Source organism: Sarcophilus harrisii, chromosome 2 (assembly GCF_902635505.1).
Source record: "Sarcophilus harrisii chromosome 2, mSarHar1.11, whole genome shotgun sequence".
Classification (NCBI taxonomy): Eukaryota; Metazoa; Chordata; class Mammalia; order Dasyuromorphia; family Dasyuridae; genus Sarcophilus; species Sarcophilus harrisii.
In genome coordinates this window covers 88,398,416-88,423,004 of record NC_045427.1, presented here as the reverse complement: position 1 = coordinate 88,423,004, position 24,589 = coordinate 88,398,416, and the positions used below count along the sequence as shown (strand labels likewise).

Here is a 24,589-nt window from a genome sequence, read left to right as displayed (position 1 = left end):
GGAGGAGACCTTCCCAGTTTGCATCCAGGGCCCCTCACTCTCTCACCACAAGTTTTAAAAGAAACTGAGCTTAGAAAAATTGTGTAAGGTTAGTACTTGCATTTACAATCTTAGCAATTCTCAAACCAAAAAATTGGCAGAACTGAATCTATATAGGTCCCTAAAGATGTTCCCATTTTTTTCCTTCCCCAGCCCCCACAGAAAATTAGGATGATTCTTGAAGAAAATAATAATCTTTTGTGTGGCTATATAACTTTGTAAACAGAGAGAAGAAGCAAACATTTGCAAGGCCAGACAGACTAAAATAGAAATGATGTGTTAGAACAAAAAGCAGTTCTATATACATCTCTACTATAGACAAATAGGGAGTTGTTAATGATATTTTTATATTCTACTATTTAAAAAACACATTTATGCTGGAAAGTAAAGACATTTTTATTTCTCTCTCGCTTCTCATTTAAAAAGGGGGATTTTATGCTTTTGTTTTCTTCTTTGCTCTTTGTTTTGATGCTGTTCCTTGTTTGGGGAGCAATTTAATGGTTTAAACTTTTTTCCTCTTTCATCCCTAGTACAGTAATTCAGAGGACAGGAGTTCCCTTCCCCCTTCTCTGTTTCTGAGATTTGAGAAGTTCAGAGATTTTTTTTTTTAATTTTTCTGTTTAGGTAAGAGCTCAATATAGTCTAGCAAGAATAGTCCAATGGGACTCTGAGAAAAGTATTTTTATTGTGTTTCTTTGTCTTCCCAAGTGTTTTTCATAACAAGTTTCAGCTTTCATGTCTAGCAGTGATAATCTATGTGGGCAAGTATGCGTGTGTATTTTTCCTTTCATGAATCTATTTATCTCCTTTCTTTTTTACTACAATATATGATTTGTCATTAGAAATTGTTAAAACTATGTTCCAAATGCAAAAGTCATTTGAATGAATGAATTCTTATCTTAATGAACAATAATTTGTATATATATGTCTCTGATTTAAAATTTCCCCTCAGATGATCAATAGGTTTTAAAATTTTAATATGCCTTGCTTGACCTTGATATAGTATGTGGGGGAAATATAGCTGTGGTTTTGGGGTCCCCTGTTCTAACAAATGAATCAGTAGTCCTAAATCTTCTAGCTTTGGAAACTCCTACAATTAATCTGTCTGATTCTGACCACTCCTTAGTCAGATAGCTTCTAGTCTCAGGAAACTCCCATACCCAATCTGCAGCCTGACTCCAGAGACCATTCCTCAATGATATTCTTATAATCTGCTCAGCCCCTAGCCTTACCCTTGGGCCGTAGAATTAGCATATGTATGGTAGAAGCTGGATAAAAGTATCTCCTTTGCTTCTGTTTCACTACTGAACTCCCTTATAATTCAGTCTGTTTTGTAATGATATTACCATTACTTTCAATAAATTTTGCGCCTTGATTTGGACATGGGTTCAAGCTTGCAAATTCTTTTGAAGCATTTTGTGATACAACAGTCTGGGACCTAAAATTTTTGGGGTTACCCCTTTCCCAACTCAACAACCTCACCTTATAGTCAAAATTAAATTGCTTCTCAATGAGCGGGGAAAGAAGGGAGAGAATGTGGAACTCAAATTTTAAAAAAGGATTGTTAAATTGTTTTACATATAATTGAGATATGTATAGTGCAACCAGAAGGTGATCTCAGAGAGAAGGCACTAGAACTGGTTCAGAGGGGGAATGCAGAGAAAGGAAAATTCTCTTGGAGAAAGTAAGATTTGAATCTTAAAGGAGATTTGGAAAGCTTTGAAACAGAAATGAAGAGACAGCTTTCCAGGCACGGGGATAGCCAATGAAAAGGCACAGAGATGGTAGATGGAATTTCATTAGTGGGGAACATATTCATGTAATTGGAGTGTAAAGTGTGAAATAAAGTGTGAGAATATTGGAAAAATAGGAAATTTATTAAAAACTTTAAATGCTAAGCACAGCAATTTATAATTGATCCTAGATATAACTGGAAGGCACTAAAGTTGGATGGGTGGAGGTAAGTGGATTACATGGCCAGATCTTTTCCTTAGAAAAATCACTGTGATAGCTGAGGGAAGGATGGATTGGATTGGGGACAGTACTGAGGCAGGGAGATGTGGTTATTTTATTCATTCAGGTAAGGGGAGAGCTGAACTAGAAAGATACCTATGTGAATGGAGAGAAGGGAACGTATAGAAGGCAGCATAGGCAGTGGATTAGATACTGGGGTGAATGAGAATGGGGAATTGAGGATGACACCAAGATTGTGAGCCTGGGTAACTGGGAGGAAGAAGGTACTCAGAACAATAGAGAAATTTAGAAGAAGAGAGGGTTTTATGGAAAAATAAGGAATTCTGTTTTGAACATGTTGAATTTGAAATGCCTGCGAAATATCCAGATTGAGATGTCCAAAAGGCAGTTAGTGATATGAGATTGTAGCACCGGAGAGAGACTAGGGCTGGATATATAGATGTGGGAATCATCTGTCTAGGGATAATAATTGAACCCATAACAACTGATGAGGTCACCAAGTGAGACAGTATATAGTAGAAGATAAATAAATAAGATACAAGGCAAATTGAAGGAAAGACTATTAATTGGTATTCGGGACCCTAGAAGACCTCCTGGAAGTGGTGATACTTGAACTGAAAATTGAAAGAAGTCAATGATTTTGAGAAGGGGAGAGGAGGAGGAAGGATATTCCAGGCATGGATAAAACAGATTGTGAGAATTCAAAGAAGAAAGAAATGGAATGTGGAGGTTGGGAAACAGCTAGTGCAGTTCAGCCTGTAAATTAATCAACAAACATTTATTGAATTCCTACTATGTATTAGCCATTGTATGAAGTACTGTGAAAAGTGAAACAATTCTTGTCCTTGAATTTACAGTCTATCTGGAGAGATATATATCTATATAGGTATATATACACTGGGAAATAATAGTCTAGGAAAGAAGCTCCTGGCAGTTAGGAGGCTCAGGAGCAGCTTCATATAGAAGTTGTTTCTTGAATTGGGTCTTAAAACTAGGGATTCTGGGAAGCACAGGTAAGAATGAGATGCTTTCCAGGACACAGACAAAGCAAACATACAGAGATGGGAGATGGGAAATGGAATGCCATGTATGAAAAATTCCATTTGGCTGGATTGGTATGTGTGTGGAGGACAGTGATGTAGAATAAGGTGAGGAAAATAGTGACTTGGTTGCAAAGAGCTTTAATTGCCAAATTAAGGAGTTTATAGTTGATTTCAGAGACATTGGGAAGCCAATAGTGTTCTTTGAATAAGGAAGGCGCATGATCAGACCATGTGAGTTCCATAGGATGAGAGTTCCAGTTCTGCCATTCATTAGCTCTGTCATTCAAGAGAGACTGCTTGCATAATGGAAAAGGAACTAGACTCAGATTAGAAAGAACTTGGTTCAGATCTTGAGCACTTACCAACTGTGTGACCTCTCAGATACTTAATCTCTCAGAAGATATCTCCTTGTCTACGGAGACAATGCAAACCATAGTCATGGGTCTTGTCACTAAACCCCTGTTATTCTTATTCTTAGAAGTATGACCTTGAAGTAGTGTGACTCAGTGGAAAAAATGTTACATTTGAATTCAGAGGCCTTGTATTAGAAATTTGGCTTTATTAGTTCCTATGTGTGTGAATCTAGTTCCTCTCCCAGAGCCAGGTGGGTCACATTTCTCCCTCTTAGAACCTTAAGGTTCTATGAGCCCTGAAAGGTTTACAAGCTGTCTCTTCTCTGTGGCCATCAGTTGAAACTCCCTCCCCAATAAGCTCTGATCCTGACTTCTGTTAGGTATAAATGATTTAGGTACATATAACACTGATGAACTTTTATGAAGTGGTATTTACTTTGAAGACATAATAAGAACAAACTACAACCATTCCTCCCCTTTAATATACACACTCAAGGGACATACTTCCTTTACTCCTTATTCTAGAAGAGTTAAAATTTAGCTCAGTTCTTACATAGTATTGATCCCACCAATTCCTGTCTAAAGGCAGCAACGGTATTAGATGATTTGTCTTAGCTGTGGCTTTGAGGGTCACTTCCAAGGTCATTTCTTGATCCTTAGGACTTCGGTTACAGTCAGGGGCTCAGACTCTGGAATTCGGGGTGCTGAGGAACACTGTGAATCTTTCAAGGGCCCTTAAAGTCATCATGGAAAGTCACACCACCAGAAGCAGGGCAATCAGAAGGACTAAGGTAAGAGAGAGATTCTTTGTGCTGGGGTAGAGTGGTCCTGCCTGGAGATATGATGAAAAGGGGGCAGGCAAGGGGTGTGGAGAGAGTGCTGATTCCAGCTTTCAAATCATGTTGCTTTCTCTCTCAAAAGCTTGCTCAGAAAACAATTCTTGTCAAGGTCATTGTGGAATTAGGAATTCTGGTCAGTGAAATGCCTTGCTTTGCAAGTTGCTTCTCCTTAAGGGAGAAGGATTGGACAGGCTTTAAAAACTACTGAGTCAGATTACAAATATTGACACCAATTTCCAAAGCACCAATTATAGAAGTGAGAACGGCACAAAGAGAAAGAAGCAGTTGAAAGCCTGCCTTAATTAAGAAAGCATGTAAATAATTTAGTATGACAGAAGCAGCAGTAAAATTTAGAGAGAATAGTCAACTACATCACTCCTGGGGGTGAATGACAGCTCAGTCCCTGGTATCTGACTCAGTCTCTCTAAATTTCCCATTGAGGTTTTCATGATCACATCTTTCCTTGATGGGAATGGCACCTGCGGGGTAACAGGGTACACATAAACTATTTACAGAACTCTGTAAAAAGGCTGGTGATAAAATCCAACTAATTTCTATTCTCAAAAGACATAGGTTCAAAATAGAGCTGTGGTACTTTGTAATTCTGGGAAAAATCACTGCCTCTTTGATTCTTAGTTTCCCCATCTGTAAAATGGGACTAATGATACTTGCAGTTGCGAGGATCCAAGGAAATAATCATAAGCAGTGCTTTGTATAAGAAAAAGTATATATTAATGTGAGCTAAGAATAGGCTAAGAAAGAAGGGGCTCAAACTGAAACACCAAAGATTTAGATTAGACCTAAGGAAGAACTCTACACAAACTGAAAGGGAAACTTGACCAAAGGAGATTTTCAAATCTCATCCAAAGGACTTGTTTAAAATAAGCAATTTTGCTTCATCTAGTGTCATAGAGATGGAGTCCTAACTAGAGGGAGAAGAATAAACTCAGTGAATTTCTATAGTTTCAATGTTCGCATCAGGATCATAGTTATCAAATCCAAGCTCCCCAGAATATATTAAAAACCTTTCCTTTGTAAAGAGCTAAGTATTTGTCATGGTACATTCACATCAGCAATTTCATTTGATCATAACAATAACTTTGGACCATGGAAAGGAACTATTATGCAAATTTTATAGATGAAGAAACTGAGACAGAGAAAGATTACATGCTTACTTAACTAATCCTGATCCCCACAGCAAGCCAGTGGCAAATTCTGAATTGGAATTGCTGTTGTCAGGACATCTGGAGTGATTCAATGTGTAGTTGTCCTCTGAGAACCATTATACTGACAGGAACCTACTTTGCTGTACTTCCTCAGTTTTCATTTCTTTTCTTTTTTAATACTTTCTTTATTCTAATTTTTTATTTGTTTATTTTTAACATTCTTTTAAAAAAAATTACCTCCAAATTCTCTCCTTCACTCTAGGTCCTTCCCTCCATTGAGAATTCAAGCAATATAATATCAATTATACATGTGAATTCATGCAAAACATATTTCTGAATTAACCATGTGACAAAAAGAAGGAAAAACAAAATAAAAAAATATAATTCAATTTGTATTCAGAGTTGATCAGTTCTTCTTCTTCTTTTTTTTTTTTCCTGGCAGTAGATAGCATGCATCCTTTGGGATTGTCTTGGATCATTACCTTGATCAGAGTAGCTAAGTCTTTCACAGTTTGACTGACATCCTTACAATATTGCTGTTATTTTAGTGTTCTGGTTCTGCTCATTTCATTTTGCATCAGTTCATATAAGTCTTCCCAGATTTTTCTGAAGCCATCTTGCTTATCATTTCTTATAGCACAGTACTATTCCATCACAATAATATACCACAACTTGCTCAGCAATTCCCTAACTCATAGATAACTCTTCAATTTTCAATTCTTTACCACTACAAAAATAAATATAAATATTTTTGACCATATAGATCCTTCTTCCTTCTCTCTCCTCCCATTCCCTTTTTAAAATCTCTTTGGGATATAGACCTAATAGTGTTATTGCTGGGCCAAAAGGTATACTGGGCCAAAATGGGCCAGTTTTATAGCCCATTGGACAAAGTTCCAAATTGTTTTCTGGAATGGTTGACTAGTCCACAATTACACCAACAGTGCTTTAGTACCACAGTTTTTCCACATCTCCACCAACATTAGTTATTTTCCTTTTCTGTTTTGTTAGCCAAACTCTAGGTATCTCAGGGTTATTTATTTTCATCTGCATTTCTCTAATCAATAGTGATCTGGAGTATTTTTTCATATGACTATAAATATCTTTGGTTACTTTTTCTGGAAACTCCCTGTCTATATACTTGATTCATTTAACAATTGGGAACAACTTTTTTTTTTTTTTTTTTTAAATAAATTTGATTCAGTTCCTTGTATATGTGAGAAATGAGGCTTTTATCAGAGAAATTTGCTATAAAATTTTTTGATATTATTGCATTGTCTGTGGTACCTCTTATCTAACTGTGGTTTTTCTTGATTATCTCTTTTAATTAGATCTATTTTTGCTTTTGTTCTGTCTGAGAATAATTGCTGCCTTCAACTTTTTTTTTTTTTTTAACCTCAGCTGAAGTGTAATAGATTCTGCTTTAGCCCTTTACTTTTAGTCTGTGCTATCTTGCTGTTTCAAGTTTTGCAAGTTGCGAGGATCCAAGGAAATAATCATAAGCAGTGCTTTGTATAAGAAAAAGTATATATTAATGTGAGCTAAGAATAACTAAGAAAGAAGTGACTCAAATTGAAACATCAAAGATTTAGATTAGATCTAAGGAAGAACCCTACACAAGCTGAAAGGGAAATTTGACCAAAGGAAATTCTCTAATCTCATCCAAAGGACTTGTTTAAAATAAGAAATTCTTCTTTATTATATCATTATATTCTGGTTGCTAATCCATTCAGATATCCATTTCCATTTTATAGATGAGTTCATTACCTTCACATTCATAGTTATTATTACTAATGGTATATTTCCATCCATCTTATTTTTTTCTGTTCATTCTGTTTTTTTCTTTCTCTCTCTCTCTTTTTTTTTTTAATCAACCCTTTCTCATTTCTTTTATTCCATTTCCCTCCCTGTTAGGTAAATTAGATTTCTATTACCAACTCAGTGTGAATATATATTTTTCCTTCTTTGAACCAATTCTGACAAAAGGGTAGCTCAAGTATTATCTACTCTTCCTCCACCACTTCTTTTAAAAACTTTTTTTCACATGCCTTTTTTATGTGAGATTATTTCCCCCATTTTTCCTCTTCCTTCTCCTTTCTTCCAGTGCATTCCTCTTTTTGCATCCCTCTGTTTTTTAAAACCATCCTTACATAATCAACTCATACCCATATTCTCTGTATATGCAAACGGTGTCAAACTGCCCTAATAATGATAAAATTCTTGAGAGTTACATATATTACCTTCCCATATAGAAATGTAAACAGTTTAACCTTATTAAATTCCCTATGATTTCTCTTCCATGTTTACTTTTTTATGCTTCTCTTGAGTCTTTTAATTATCAAAATTTCTATTCAGTGCTGGTCTTTTTATCAGGAAGGTTTGAAAACCTCTTTTATTTAATATCTACTTTTTCCTCTGCCTAGGTATTTTTAGTTGTAATTATAGCTCCTTTGCCTTTCAAAATATCATATTCTAAGTATCCTGCTTCTTTACCATTAAAGTAGCTATACCTTTTAAGATTTTGACTATGGCTCCACAATATTTGAATCATTTCTTTTTTTGCTCCTTGCAATATTGTCTCCTTGAACTTGAGAGCTCTGGAATTTGGCCATACTATTCCTGGGAGTTTTTATTTGGGGACCTTTTTCAGGAGGTAAATTGGTAAATTATTGGTAAATTCTTTCAGTTTTTATTTTACCTGAGATTTCAGGGCAGTTTTCCTTGATAATTGATTGAAATATGATATTAAAAGGGTGTTGTTTTTTTAAGTCTTTCAAGTAGTTCAATAATTCTTCAATTGTTTATCCTTGATCTATTTTTTAGGTTAGTTATTTTTCCAATGAGATATTTCCTGTTTTAACTTCTATTTTCATTCTCTTGATTTAATTTTATTGTATTTTTAATGCCTCGTGGAGGTATTAGCTTCCATTTGCCTAATTCTAATTTTTAAAGAATTATATTCTTCAGTGAATTTTTGTATCTCTTTTTCCACGTGACCAATTCTCCTTTTTAAGGTGTTACTTTCTTCTGTATTTGTGTGTGTGTGTTTTATCAAGCTATTAAATCTCTTTTCATAATTTTTTGAACTACTCTCATTTCTTTTCCCATTTTTTTTCCTTTATGAACTTTTGTTTCTTTTTTAAAACTTTTTTTTTTCAGAAATTTCTGAACTGGGAAAACATTTTTACATCCAAAGGATCTGATAAAGGCCTCATTTCTAAAATATATAGAGAATTGACTCAAATTTATAATAGTTCAAGTCATTCTCCAATTGATAAATGGTCAAAGGATATGAACAGACAATTTTCAGATGAAATTGAAATCATTTGTAGTCACATGAAAAAGTGTTCCAAATCACTATTGATCAGAGAAATGCAAATTAAGACAACTCTGAGATACCACTACACACCTCTCAGATTGGCTAAAATGACAAGAAAAGATAATGAATGTTGGAGAGGATGTGAGAAAACTGGGACACTGATACATTGTTGGTGGAACTGTGAATGGATCTAACCATTCTGGAGAGCAATTTGGAAAGATGCTCAAAAAGTTGTCAAACTGTGCATACCCTTTGTCCCAGAGTGTTTCTACTGGGTTTATATCCCAAAGAGATCTTAAAGGAGGGAAAGGGACCCACATGTGTAAAAATGTTTGTGGCAGCCCTTTTTATAGTGGCAAGAAACTGGAAACTGAGTGGATGCCCACTGAATAAATTGTGGTATGTGAATATTATGGAATATTATTGTTCCTCAAGAAATGATCAGCAAATGATTTTAGAAAGGTCTGCAGAGACTTAAATGAACTAATGTTAAGTGAAATGAGCAGAACCAGGAGATCATTATAAACAGCAACAACAAGACTATACTATGATCAATTCTGATGGACGTGGCTCTCTTCAATATTGAGATGATTCAAACCAGTTCCACTTGTGCAGTGATGAAGAGAACCATTTACACCCAGAGAGAGAACCCTGAGAACAGAGTGTGGAATACAACATAGCATTCTCAGTCTGTCGTTACTTGCTTGCTTTGTGTTTTCTTTCTCAGCTTTTCTTTTTCTTCCTTCTTGATCTGATTTTTCTTGTGCAACAAGATAACTGTATAAATATGTATACATATATTGGATCTAACATGTATTTAAACATATTTAACATGTACTGGACTACCTGCCAGCTAGGGAAGGAGATGGGGGGGAAGGAAGGGAAAATTTGGAACAAAAGTTTTTGCAAGGGTCAGTGTTAGAAAAAGTACCCATGCATATGCTTTGTAAATAAAAAGCTTCAATTAAAAAAAAAGAAAGAAAAAAATTTCTGTTGGACTTCCTTCATTTGCATTTTTCTTTGAGACTTCATTTATAGCTATTTTCACATTTTTGTCATCTTCTGAATTTGTGTCTTTATCTTCCTTGCCACTGTAGTAGCTTTTTATAATCAAAGCTTTTGTTTTTTGTTGTTTGCTCATTTTTCCTGCTTCTTTTTTGACTTTAGACTTTAATATTAAAGTTGTACTCCATTCAGGATTGGGGAGGCACTGTTCAAAGCTTTAGACTTTTTCATCCTGATGTTTTTAAGAGTCAGTTCTGGGGGTCTTCAAGTTTTCAGTGTTTCCTAGAGGGTATTTTCCTGGGAGGGATGTGGTTCCTATTCTTCTGAACTGTACTCTGGTCTTTACTAAGGAACGTCCCTTGTTCTCCTGAAGCTATAAGTGCTAGTGTTTTGTTTTTTTTTTTTTTTTAACTCTACAACTGTGAGTAAGTCCCCAACTCTCCTTCAACCTCAAGTATTAGTGCTTCTCTCTGTCAGTCACAAGACTACAAGAATTCCTCTTCACCTTGGAACTGCAACCCAGAAATGTTTGTAGACATTGGGGTTGCCAAATACTGCTGGATTCTGTGCTCAGTGTCAGCTCACTCACTCTTGTAATCTCTTTCTGATCATATTCAATCCCCTTTACTATCTCTGGGCCAAGAGCTCCCAAAGCTGTTGCTGCTGTTGTCCCAGTCACCTCTGAGACCCATCATTTGTATTGCTTCCGTATGTACTCATGACCACCACTACTCCATTGTCACAGACCTCTGCAGCCATTCTCAGTTGTCTTGGGCTGGAAATATTTCTTACTCCACATTTTGTGGGCTATTTCTCACAAAAATTCAATTTGATGGGTTATTTTTAAGTTGTTTAGAGAGCAATGTTAGGAAGAGTTCAGCTGGCTTGCTGCCCTTACCTTGACATTTTTTTCCTCAGCTTCAAGAAGGGAAAAAAAAAATCTAACTAATTTTTGAGGTAAAAGTGAAGAAAACATATGTGCAAATGGAATCATGCCCAGGATAGGCTTTTACTTATTTTGTAAAACATCAGCTGAATCTGGATGGACACGACCATGGAAACTCTTCTGTCCCCCTATTAGTAACCTACTCTGAGTGATTTTAGTTACAGAACTTACAATACTATGTGGGGTGATGACAAACTTGTCATGTCTCATTGGATAGTTACATCTTACAGTCAGCAAAATTAGGAGTATTGCATTATCTTTTCAGCTCACTATTTTCTTGATGATGATAGCTCAGAAAAAGTTTCTGTCCACAAATTCTTTCAACGTAGCAGACTAGTTGGAAAAAATGAAAGCATTTGACCATCTACTTGTTGCAAATGTCTCCTGCAGAATTATGTTTTCAGCAATTTTTTGTAATGGTCTTAGAAGTTCTCTGAAGCTATTTGAAAAGATGACATATACTCCAATTAAAATACTTTTTGCTTGAAAGGATTCTGAAAGATAAGAATAGATTCTTGACCTGAACTTTTTTGGCCATTCTTCATAATAAAATTGCATATCCTAAGCAATTTATGCTGAATAGTAAATAGTTGGAAATAAAATTTACAATGGAATAAAGGAGAATTGGGTCTTCATTTCCCTCCAACAAAATTGATAAAAGTCACAGAAGGGACAGGGATTAATGGGTTAAAAAAAAGTGTAAAAATATTTTTCTACTCTGTTATCTGTACTTTAAAAGTACAATGAAATTTTTCTCTTTGATGGAATTTATTGAATATCCATTCATTCAATTGAATATATTAAAAGAAGAGAGGGGGATGAACATTGTGTGAATTTTACTCTCATCAGATTTGGCTCAAAAAATTTGGATTATTGAATATCCATTCAATTCAATATTGATATATCTTATCAATAAAATGTTGAATATCAACACTTTATACAGGAAGCAATCACAATAAAAAAGGCTTTATATTCACAAAGCACTTTAAATACTTATTGTACATTATTTCAATAATGTATACTTACTCATTTGGGATTTTTTGGCAAAAATAAAGGAGTAGTTTGTCATTTCCTTTTCCAGCTAATTTTGATGAGGAAACTGAGGCAAACAGAAGTAAGTCATTTGTCCAGCATCATAGAGCTAGTGTCTGAGGACAGCTTTAAATTCAGTTCTTCCTGACTGCAGGCTTAATGTTTTAGCCATTGGAAAACCTCACTGCTTGATGGAATTAGAAAATAACTAATTATTGACTGGCTTTTAAAGAAAGACTATACACTCCACAAAGAGGCACAAATCCAGAATCTGGAGTGGAAAACAACTTGAAGAGGGTGACCTCTAACAGCAGAGAAGAGAGCTGACTATAGAAGTTCAGAGAACTAGAAATTGAAAATTAACCCAAAGAGAGGAAAAAATACAGGCAGCCCACATGAGCTATCTCCCCATTAGAGATGCTACATCTGTCACAGGGAGCAGCATGATGATACTAAGGAAGAAAAAGGACATCAAGCCCTGGAGTATCAGTTTTGCAAATTGCCTTGGTAACATATGTTTCCTATTTGCGTACCTCACACACAAATTACTATGTATTTGGGTCCACCCCTCCCAGTGACACTATTTGTGTTTGTGGGAGTACACATTCCAGATTTGTGGGGGGAATGTTTTGCAGCTACTGTTCTTACTATGCTATCCTAAGAAATGCTTTTGTTTTGAGTTTATTATATCTGCTGACTATTATAGGTAAGCGAATTTATAGACTAGGGGGAGGGGTTGTGGCTATAATTTTAGGATTGTGGATCCATAATGTATTTTATGAATCTGAGAGGAGTCATCATCCTGTAAGAACTCAACTTACAACCTACAAATGCTGAATTGGGGAAGGTAGCTCCAGAGGGGTTATTACACTAATTTTTCAACACTGAAATCAATTCTGCGCCATCAGACATAGCTTCTCATCTATGTTTTTATGCTCACACTTCCCAGATGCACTGCATATAGTGTGACCAAGATAATGTGATAATAATTCATACTGAATGCTTGTGAGTGATTTGAATTCCTCTGGCAATGTCTCTAGTAGGTATCCTCTCAACACTTTATACAGGAAACAATCATAATAAAAAAGGCTTTATATTCACAAAGCACTTTAAATACATTATCTTATTTGATCCTCACAGCAACCTTAGGAGATGCCCAATCTTAATATTATCCTCAAATAGAGAAATTGAGGCTCAGAAAAGCTAAGAGATTCATTTTCTGATATCTCCAGCAGTCTTGTAATTAATTTATATATTTTAAAATAAACACACACGTGTGTGTATCTATAAGGGTGTATATATGTATGTGTATATGTATGATTACTTATTCTCCTTTAATAGTATGCATTTGATTACTAGAATAGATTATTATTAATAGAATTATAGATTAGTCATATTAGACAATAGAATAGATTTTAAAGTAGAATAGATTATATGTCTACTGTTTTAGGCCCACTAGACCATATCACCTCTCATGTGGAATTCTACATCATTGAATTCACATTTTGATTTGTTATGCTGTATTATGGTAGGAGTTTACCTATTAATAAAACTTCCCATCGAGGTAGTATAGGATAGTCTGGGTTTCACAATGATAGATGACTCAGGAAATCTGCATTTGATATTATCCTTCTAGGCATGTCAAAAACTGTTCTTAAGTCCTGAGGAAAACAATTTAGTACTGCATACTTGGTGACATAATGATTTGAAAAGAATCCAACAGCTTAAAGTTCAGAATGAAACAAATGATTTTGGATATGGCCAATATGGGAATTAGTTTCATTGGACTATACACACTTGTTTTGAGATTTTAATTTTTCCTTTCTTTTTTCTTTTTAGTTATTCAGTTGGTTGGGGGAGAGAAAAGTAAGGGAAAGAAATACTTAATTGAAAAAAAAATAAGATGGAAGTAAAAAAATCATGAAAAAAGAAGAGGAAGAGAAAGAGGAGGGAGGGGAAGGGGAAGAGGAAGTTAGAGATGAATACTTTATATCCAATACTTTAGGAAAAAGTGTCAAGGAGTTAAGAAACAATGCTTTCCATTCATGGTAATGTACTATAATAGTCTCAAATGTCAAGAAAAACTTGATATTCCAGATACTGTCTTAGGCTGAAGAACCAAGGAATAATTTTTGTGTCCCCCCCCATCCTGCCCTGCATATGAAGACAATTCAATAGCTATTACCTTTTGTACGAGGAAACTATGGCAGAAATTAAGTAAGCCTAGAAAAAGTTTGCGTTGACTCTCCTGCTCTGAGAGGGGAGATTTTTGTCTTATCTTGCCAAGTTAAGTCAAATCAACAAGCATTTATTAAATACTTACTATGTACTAGGAGGAGCAACCAGATGGCATAGTGGACACAGCCCTGAGCTTGGAATCAGGAAAACTTATGTTGAGTTCAAATCCAGCCTCAGACACTTACTAGTTGTGTGACCTTAGACGAGTTGCTTAACCCTGTTTGCCTCAGTTCCTAATCTGTAAAATGATTTAGAGAAAGAAATGGCAAATCACCATCTTTGCCAAGGAAACTCAAAATGAGGTTACAAAGAATTGAATGCAACTGAAATGACCCAACAACCACAAAATATGTACTGACAACTGTGATAAACTGAGAATACAAATATAAAACAGAAAGACAATCCCTGTCCTCAAGGAACTTACATTCTAATGGTAGAAGACATAAAAGCTAGCTGGAAAGGGCAAGTATGAGGTGGGAAATGAAAGTATCTGACTTAGAGGTATTGAGAGAAAATCTCAAAGAAACTTGGAGAGAAATGGACACATTTCTCTTTGGGTGTCCTCCTTAAAATGAAGGTTCTTTCCTTCTCATCCCCCCTCCTCAACTGAGGGGAAAAAAGTACAGAAAGTCCATGTAACAAATGATAGTCAAGGAAAACAAATTCCCATGTTGGCCATGGACTAAAAATACGTGTCCTATTCTCTCCTCTCGGTCCATCACCTCTCTGGTAGGAGGTGGATAGAAGGCTTCATCATTGAACCCCAGGAATCATGGTTGGTGTCAGAGCCAATCAGAATCCCTAAGTCTTTACAAGTTTGTCTTTCCAAGATGGGTTTGAGGTCTGTTGATTGCCCTCCACCTGGTATAGTCTGTCTGTGGATGCTTTGAATGCTTCAACTTCTTGGAGCCACAGGTGAGTGCCAGGTGGGTGCAAGGTAGACACCAAAGGTAGATGTACAGCCCTGAAAAGGACTTGGCAAGCCTTCCTATCAGAGATACTAATACTCCTTGAACACCTCATATACCTCATCTAGTCCAGTACCTCAGGATGAATATAAATTGCTAATTTTCCTTTGTAAACTTTTAGTTACTTGTAAAATACTTACACAAAAGTATTGACACCTTCTTATAGTGGAAATGTTCTGATTTTAATATCTTAGTTATGGAATGAATCTTTTTCCCAAGAGCCTTTTTATCCTGTTCCTCCCTCTTCTTGGCAGAGAAATGAAGAATTAACGATGTAGAATTAGCAACATCTTCAGATTTGGCCAGTGCTGATTTTTTATGCATGAGTATTTTTTTATTACAAAGATAGATTTGTAGCTGTGGTTAGTTGTGGGGTAGTGGTAGCTTCAGGGGAGGAGGTGAATTAGAGGGCAATAATAGAAATTTTTTCTTTTAAAGGAAAGAAAAGAGTGTCAGTTTGAAACTACGTCATCATCTTTTTACCTAGATAGTTCAAAGTAAGAATATGTTTCAATCAATTACTCATAGGTCTTATAGTAAGTGCTAAAAGATCCCCATAAAAGGAAATTTGGCCCTGCCTCAGGAATCATCTATAAATTATCAATTGAGTTGGGAAGAGATGAAATCCTGATATTGGAACTTCTATATGTATATTACCATAGATAATAGTAGCTTTTTTTCGTATATTATTGATTTCATTATCATTATTCTTTGAACCTTTTCTGGTTAGGAGGAGGATGGTTCAGACATATTAATAAGCTCCCTGGAAGGGAAATTATTTATTCCTATTGTTTTTAACAACAAAAACATTTTGTATTGTTTTCTAAATCTTTCCACCACATATACAGTCTTCTTCCTTCTTCTTCCCCTTTTTCTCCTTCTACTCTTTTATTATTTCTAAAATATCTTTCATCCTTTCCTTCTGACACATCTCAGTCCTTTTGATTATTCTAATCACTCTCTACTTAGAACAAATCAAACATATCTAGGAAAAGTTCACTTCAAGATTCTACAAGGGCACAGACTCTTCAAGTCCAGTGCAAAGCTATACCTAAGGGGAACTTCCTGATGATTCCATAAAGGGAAAAGAGGACTTCTAAATGGCCATGAACTTGACCAAACTCAAGTTCTATGAGTTTAACTTTGCTGTTCCCTAGTGTGTACTCCCAGTTTAGGAAGGTGTTTCTGTCACAATTTTTTGATTTACCTGCTTAGTAAATACTCTTTCTAAAAGCTATTAATTTTGGTTGATAATCAGTGGTGAAACACATCAGATGGAATCTTGTAAGCAATAGTATTAGAATAGTGATCCTCAGGGTGAGTTCTAGAACCCCAAGGAGAGTAAGTAGTAGTTAGTTGCTGGCTATGGGACCTGGGTATTGGGGAATAAGGTGTGTATGTGTGTGTGGAAGAATAGGAGAAATGTGAAAAGACACGGGAGAAAACCATTATGAATGCATTCATCTAGGAGATGAAATGTCCAGCTCATGAAACATCTAGTTGTACACTTTGGTATAAAGATAGAGAAGGGTAAGGGTAGTAATGAGAAATAAGCTTGTAAAGGAAGGTTCCATTCAAATTGTGAAGGGTGTTGATGGCCTAAGGATATAATTCCTTTCTCCCACCTCCTAGTTGCTTATATAATAGTCTATGATACAAGCTTGTTTTAATATATACCAAAAAAGATAAGCCATGAATCTACTATACATCTAGCCCCATGCTAAGAAATTTGATGATTACCAAAGAAGATAGTCTCTAATCTCAGAGGATTAAGTCTCATTGGAAACAGTGCATTATTGCAGTGCAGTTATGGACAAATCTTTATTAAATTATTTTAAGGCAAGGGCACAAATAACTACAATCTAATGCAATATTAATATATGTCAAATAAGGTAATAAGTAATGGAGGAGTGCAGAGAAGATATTGGTTGTCCCTCATTCTCAAAGAAGAGCAAAATGACATTACTATATTGGAATCAAGGTACAGGGTGTGCAACTGATGTGTTTGAGGTACAGCACCAAATAATGAGATTGATGTGTCAATTGGCACCAAATGTTGGGTTTGGTCATATGAAGAATTCACACTGGCCATTTACCAGTCTCTTTGGCAAGAAAGTAGGTTTAGCAGCAGGACGAATACAGAGAGGATTGGCGAGACCTACATAAACTGATGCTGAGCGAAATGAGCAGAACCAGGAAATCATTATATACCTCAACAACGATACTGTATGAGGATGTATTCTGATGGAAGTGGATTTCTTCAACAAAGACAAGATCTAACTTAGTTTCAATTGATCAAGGATGGACAGAAGCAGCTACACCCAAAGAAAGAACACTAGGAAATGAATGAAACTGCTTGCATTTTTGTACTTCTTCCCAGGTTATTTATACCTTCTAAATCCAATTCTCCCTGAGCAACAAGAAAACTGTTCAGTTCTGCACACATATATTGTATCCAAGATCTACTGTAATCTATTTAACATGTATAGGACTGCTTGCCATCTTGGGGAGAGGGTGGAGGGAGGGAGAGGAAAAATCGGAACAGAAGTGAGTGCAAGGGATAATGTTGTAAAAAAATTACCCTGGCATGGGTTCTGTCAATAAAAAGTTATTTAATTAAAAAAAAAAAAAGAAAGAAAAAAAAAAAAAAAGAAAGTAGGTTTAGATCAGGAGGATGATTTCAGGGAAGCCTGGAGAGACTTACATGAACTGATGCTAAGTGAAATGAGCAGAACTAGGAGATCATTGTACACAGAAACAACAAGACTATATGAACATCAATTCTGATGGACGTGGCTCTTTCTAACAATGAGATGATTCAGACCAGTTCTAATGATCTTGTGATAAAGAGACCCATCTATACCCAGAGTGAGGACTGTGGGAAATGAGTATGGATCATAAAATAACATTTTTACTCTTTTTGTTTGCTTGCATTTTGTTTTCTTTCTCATTTTTTTTTCCTTTTTGATCTGATTTTTTTCTTGTGCAGCAAGATAATTGTATAAATATGTATACATATATTGGATTAACATATATTGGATTATTTGTCATCTAGGGAAGGGATAAGGGAAAGGGGGGGGAATTAGAACACAAGGTTTTGCAAGGGTCAGTATTGAAAAATTATCCATTCATATATTTTGAAAATAAAAAGCTTTAACTAAAAAAAAAAAGTAGGTTTATTTAGGAGAAGAGATTACAGACAAAATGAAGAGATACAATAGGTAAATATGAAATAGAGTTGGAAGATCACATAATTAGCAAGAAAGGGGTTTTAACAATTAACAATGGAAAAGACAAGTTCCTTAGTGAAACTCAAAATTAACCAGGAGAAAGGAAATACTCCATGAGGTGGGAGTTCACCATTGACTGGTGGGCTAAATTCATAGAGAAGTTTAACATCCTAAAAGAGTTAGCTATAAGAAGGAGAGATACCATGAGGCATGGTGATGGTGGAAATGGATAAAGAGAAAGACACCATGAGGAAGAACATCATTGTAGGCAGTTTTTGAAGGAAGAAATCAAATCTACATATAGTCACATAAAAATGCTTATAATTATTATTGATTAAAGAAGTGCAAATTAAAACAACTTTGAGATATGATCTCACACCTATTAGTTGGCTAAAATAATAGAAGGGGAAAATGACAGATGTTGGAAGGTTTGTAGAAAAATTGGGACAATAATACACTGTTAGTAGAATTGTAAACTGATCCAACCATTTTGAGGAACAATCTGGATTGTTCCCAAAGAGTTATAAAACTGTGTTTACCCTTTGAGTCAGCAGTACCACTATTAAGTATTCAAGTGATCATGGGAAAAGGAAAGAACCTAATACCTTCTAAAATATTAATAGCAGCAAGGCAAAGAATTGGAAATTGAGGTGATACCCATCAATTGGGGAAAGGCTAAACAATTTGTATATATAATTGTAATGGAATACTACTGTGCTGTTAAGAAATGACAAGTAGGCTGATTTAAAAAAAAAAACAAACAGGGAAAAACATGCATGAAATAATGAAGAAGGAAAAGATTCAGCCAAGATGGTGTAAGCCATGGACAGATTTATAGAGAAAATTTAACTTCAGGGGTTTGATGTCATAACGTGGCTTTCTGATTGGCTACAATTAGGTGGGGTTCCCAGAGATCTCTACAGGGAATGGGACTGTACGGTTGAGCTGATCTCCATCAATGCCCTTCCCTGCTTGTGTCAGGGAATAATCTTGTGAATACTTCAGGCTTTCTCTGCCAATCCTACCTAGTGACCCAGTACTTCATCACAACTATGGCTGATCGGATTAATACCAGTTTGGAAGCCTTACTAAAAATCAGACATAATTAGTCCATGTGAACATTGGTAGTGATGTCCTAAATTTGCTCTATGAAATATGTGGGGCTTGAGCTTGGTCTTATTAAGACTAGGAAATATCTCTTTAGGTTATTAGTTCCTGAAGAGTCTTATCTTTTCTGTCTTTCATAGGCTTTAGGCTAAAGGCAGAGAAAGCTTCTGAGAGAATTGTCACTGAAGGACTAGCCTGATCTTAATCTTTTTTTTTTCTTTTTTTGAACTAGGCAGACATGAATCAGGAGTTATTTGAACAGTGCAGAGCCTAAGTGAAATGAAAAATATCTAAATAGCAGTCCTGAAAAGTGTTGAGATTTAAGACTGACCTCCCTACAGATTGAAACAATAGTTTTAAGATACATTATTGAATCCTCTTTTAACTTTGTTATTTTTTCCCCCCACATATGAACTCATAAGTGCCCTATGTTTAGCATTCAGATGTATGTAAGAATAAATCACCTGTCTCATACCTGATTCAGTTATGCATTGAATATCTTTTTGTCTAAAATTATCATTGGGGTACTAGGAGGGGGGACAATTAGCCAAAGAGAGTTTCATTAAAGGCAGGATTCCCTGGGACTGAATCTAGTCTGGATTTCAGAGTAGGAGAAATGTGAAAAGACACAGGAGAAGACCATTATGAATGCTTTCAACTAGGAGATGAAATGTCCAGCTTATGAAACATCTAGTTGTACACTTTGGTATAAAGGTAGAGTAGTATAGGGTAGGTACTTAGGTACAAAATAGGGAATGAAGTAGTTCAGCAGTAGTTTCTCAAAATTATATCTAATATCTGTCTGACTGTCTGTCTCTCTTCCTATCACCAACATATTGGATGATGTATTTGTATATACATATATATGTACACATATGCTTACATGAACAATATATATAAATTAATGGTAATAGCAAGCATTTACATAATGCTTTAATATTTGCCAAGCAGTTTTATATATGTTAATTCATAACAATCCTATAAGATAGGTGATTTTTCCCCAGTTTAGAGATATATATAGACATATATAAACTTTTGAATGTGCATATATAAATGTCATCTTTTCCTATAAAAATGTATATAGAACTTTGAAGATTTTTAAATAAAGTTTTTTCCTTATTAATTACAATTGCTGGAATTCCCTTCCTTATTATACAAATCTATTTCCAAAACCTCAAGAGAAGCTGTGACCCTCTTCATCATTGTCTTTGCTCTGCTGCTAGGAAGAAGCCTTAAGATTATTTCCCAGCAATGATCCCCTTGCATGAAATAATTAAAGATCAAGGAAGTTCCTCTAGACTAAATTTAGGACTACCCAAATTTATGGAGATTATTTATCTTTTTCTCCATACCTATGCAGTTTTATTACTTCCCACTGTTTTTCTTCATATTTCTGAGAATCTCTCTCCTGGTTTCCAAAAATATGGCTCCATAGATAAAGCCCATCTGGTCCCCACTGGAGGAGTATATTATGGTAATTTGATTCCCAGGAAGACAGATGATGATTTTTCATCTCCCTTTCTAAAAGATCTTGATCAATAGGAATAATGGAGTGATCCAATTATCCTAGCTCTACATCCCTATTTAGTTCATTTAGATGCCTTACAAGTTCCAATAACTGGGAAATAAAAATATCATTAAACACTTCAAAAATTTATCTTAAAAGATGTGTATGTGTACATATATGTGTGCACATATACATACACAATAGAGGTATATGCTGGTAAATTTTTAACAAACTGATCTTATATATGTATGTATATATACAAGACATTTTTATAATTTATGTACATTATCAATTTTTTCTCTATCACTTTCTTAAGTCTATATAATCCACAAAACAATAAATTAAATCCTTTTTTAAAAAAAAATATTTGTTGAGGAATAAAAAGCTTTCATCAAAAATTTAATAATTGGATCTTGCAAGCTAATTTGAGTTGTGCTCCAGTACATACCCATACATATGCAATATATATGTATGTATTATATATGCAATACACATAAATATGAATTGTATATGGAAAATTGAAAAGTCATCCTTTGAACTTCTGTATCCCACATATTAATCTGAGAATGCTAGAACCATGTAGAAAAGAAAGTTGCCTGAGATCTGATCTATAGACACAGAGAAAAACTTGAATTTTCTCTACATTTCTGGAAGGAATGTGGCATTTTTACCTTCCATACACTGGGACTTTGATGTTTATATGTGTATTTGCATATATATATATAAAATAACATGTTATATCTGTTAATGTTGGCATATAACTATATACATGTATGTATACATATACATATATTCATATAAACATATACACATACATACAAGTAAATCTTGCTAGGATGCATATATTTTGTTTGTAGGTTACCTTTCATTTCTCTTTATGTGGCCCCCGACTCACTAGTTTATTTTTTAATAGTACTTTCTTTTTTCCAAATACATGTAAAGATAGTTTTCAACATTCATTTTTGTAAAACTTTCTATTCCAATTTTTTTCTCCCTTCCTCCCTTACACCCTCCCTCCCCAAGACAGAAGCAATCTAATACAGATTAAATATGGGCAATTCTAAATATATTTCTGCATTTGTCATGTTATACTAGAAAAATGAGATCAAAAGGGAAAAACAAGGAAACAAACAACAACAACAAAAAGGTAAAAACAGTATTCTTTGATCCATATTCAGTCTCTATAGTTCTCTCTCTGGATGTGGATGGCATTTTCCATTCACTATTGGAATTGACTTGATTCACCTCATTATTGAAAAGAGCCATTTCCATCAGAGTTGATCATGCCATCATCTTGTTATTGTGAACAATGATCTCCTGGTTCTGCTTACTTTGTTCAGTATCAGTTCATGTAAGTCTCACCAGGGCTATCTGAAATCATCCTGCTCCTCATTTCTCATAGAACAATAATATTCCATAACATTCACATACCACATAACATTCACATCACTGAACCATTGTTCAGCCATTCCCCAACTGATGGATATCCACTCAATTTCCAGTTCTTTGTCACTGCAAGAAGTGCTATAAACATTTTTTTTACATGAAGATCCTTTTCCTTCCTTTATAATTTGTAATTTCATTATAATTTCCAGTAGAGACACTGCTGGATTAAAGGGTTTGCACAGTTTATAGCCCTTTGGACAGAGTTCCAGATTGCTCTCCAGAATGGTTGGATCCGTTCACAGTTCCACCAACAATGTATCAGTGTCCTAGTTTTCCCACATGTCCTCCAGTATTCATCATTGTCTTTTTCTGTCATCTTAGCCAATCTGAGAAGTGTGAAGTGGTACCTCAGAGTTGTCTAAATTTTCATTTTTCTAATTAATAGAGCTCATCAGTTTAAACATCATTTGCTGCTAAAAGATGAAGACAGTCCATCAGCAGATGTTCCTTAAGGAAGCACTCTGGGTCAGCCATCATGATAGACTCTGAGGCTATCCCAAAGAAAAAGCCCAAAACAAAACTCTGCAGAACCTTCCATTCTATTGGGATGAAACAATGTGGACACTTGTAAGTCAATAAAACATAATGGACATAATAATTTAGAAGGGTCTTGGCAGCCAGAAGTGGGACTGGGGAAGATCAGGGAAGCTTAAATTGAGTTTTCAAGGGAGCTAAAGATCCTAAGAGAGAGGGGAAGCACATACAGTTATGGAGGCTTCCTGTTGGGAGACAGGATGTTGTACATGAGGAAGACCAAGGAAGTGACTGTGGCTGGACCCTAGAGTGTGGAAATAGGTCTGAGGTGAAATACTCTGGAAAGGCATCTATAGCCAGATTGTGTAAGTCTTTGAATAATAATAATACACACTTATATAGTATTTACTATTTGTCGGCTGCTGTGCTAAGTGCTTTATAGTTATCTGATCTTCACAACAACCTTGGGAGAAAGGAATTATTATTATCCTCAATTTTTTTTTTTTTTTTTCAGATGAGGGAACTAAGTTAAACAGTGGTTGAATGAATTGTCCAGCCCAGAATCACATAACTAGTAAGTATCTGAGGTTGGATTTGAACTTGGGTCCACCTGACTCCAGGCACATTTATTCTATCCATTGTGCCATCTAAGCAAAAGGGAGTTTAATCTTTTAACCCTGAAGTAAGAGGCAGCTTTTTGAGTAGAGTAGTGATAATATCACATCCCTATTTTAGGGATATGACTTTGGCAGCTCTATGGAACACAGACTGGGAGGATAGAGATTCAAGAAAGGGAGATCAATTAACTGATTGCAATAGTAAGGACAGATGTGACAAGGGGCTGGACTAACGTGTTAATTGTCTGAGTAGGGAGAAGAGGAGAGATTCGAGTGTGATGGAGGTAGACTTGATTAGACCTGGCAAAGAAATGGATGAAGAGGGGAGCAGATGATGAAGAGTGAAGAGTTGAAATCTTATTACTCTAAGATTGTAAAACTGAGTCATGAAAAGATGACAGGAATAGAGAAGTTAAGAAGAAGAAAGAATTTTTGGGAAAAGATACTTTTGAGTTTGAAATCCCTATAAGGCATCTGGCTTGGATCAGTTCTCCTGATCCATAAAATCTCTGTGAACTCTCAAACTATATATATACATATATATATATATATATATGTATGTATAGGACATAAATGTGTGTACATACACACACACATATATATGTATAAGACATAAATGTGTATATACACACACACACACACATATATATATATACCTATACATGCATCTAAACATACATATTATATATATATATATATATATATATATATATATATATATATTTTTTTTTTACTATTTAAATCAATTTTTTTAGCTTCAACCTGTTATTCTAGCTTGCCAATATCTTTTGGGATTCTATTTCTGACATCTGATGTTTTAGTTATTTCTTTCTACTTCATATCCTCTTGAAACAACATACATATGCTTCATGCCTTCATTCAAGTCATTGATTAGAATTTTTAACAGAATAGGACCAAAAACAGACTTGAGGTATTTTTCTAGAGACCAACTTCCAAGTTTAAATGGATTGATTAATCGTCAATCTTTGAGTCTAAACATTTAAGCAGTTCTGCATCCTAAGAAGCCAGGAAAAAATATAATAGACTTATAGAATTTAACAAATGGAATTGACTTTAGAGCTCACTCATTTCATTTTATAGCTGAGGAAAAAGTAGCTTAGAAAATAATAGCTTAACCATTTAAAGGTAGTAAATGCTATGACTGTAACTTTAATTTTTTTCTTTTTAAACATATTTCCATATTTGTCATGTTCCACAAGAAAAATCAGACCAAAAGAGAAAAAAACACGAGAAAAACAAACAAAAAGTGAAAATATGCTTCAATT

At 35.0% G+C, this 24,589-nt stretch overlaps 1 long non-coding RNA gene across 1 annotated transcript; it reads left to right on the top strand.

Moving 5' to 3' along the window:
- On the top strand, positions 1 to 23,267 carry LOC116421360. Its single transcript, XR_004231694.1, has 4 exons — positions 1 to 88; positions 4,070 to 4,200; positions 22,598 to 22,779; positions 23,201 to 23,267. It is a non-coding gene; the product is annotated as an uncharacterized LOC116421360 (long non-coding RNA).
- Positions 23,268 to 24,589: the final 1,322 nt, after the last annotated feature.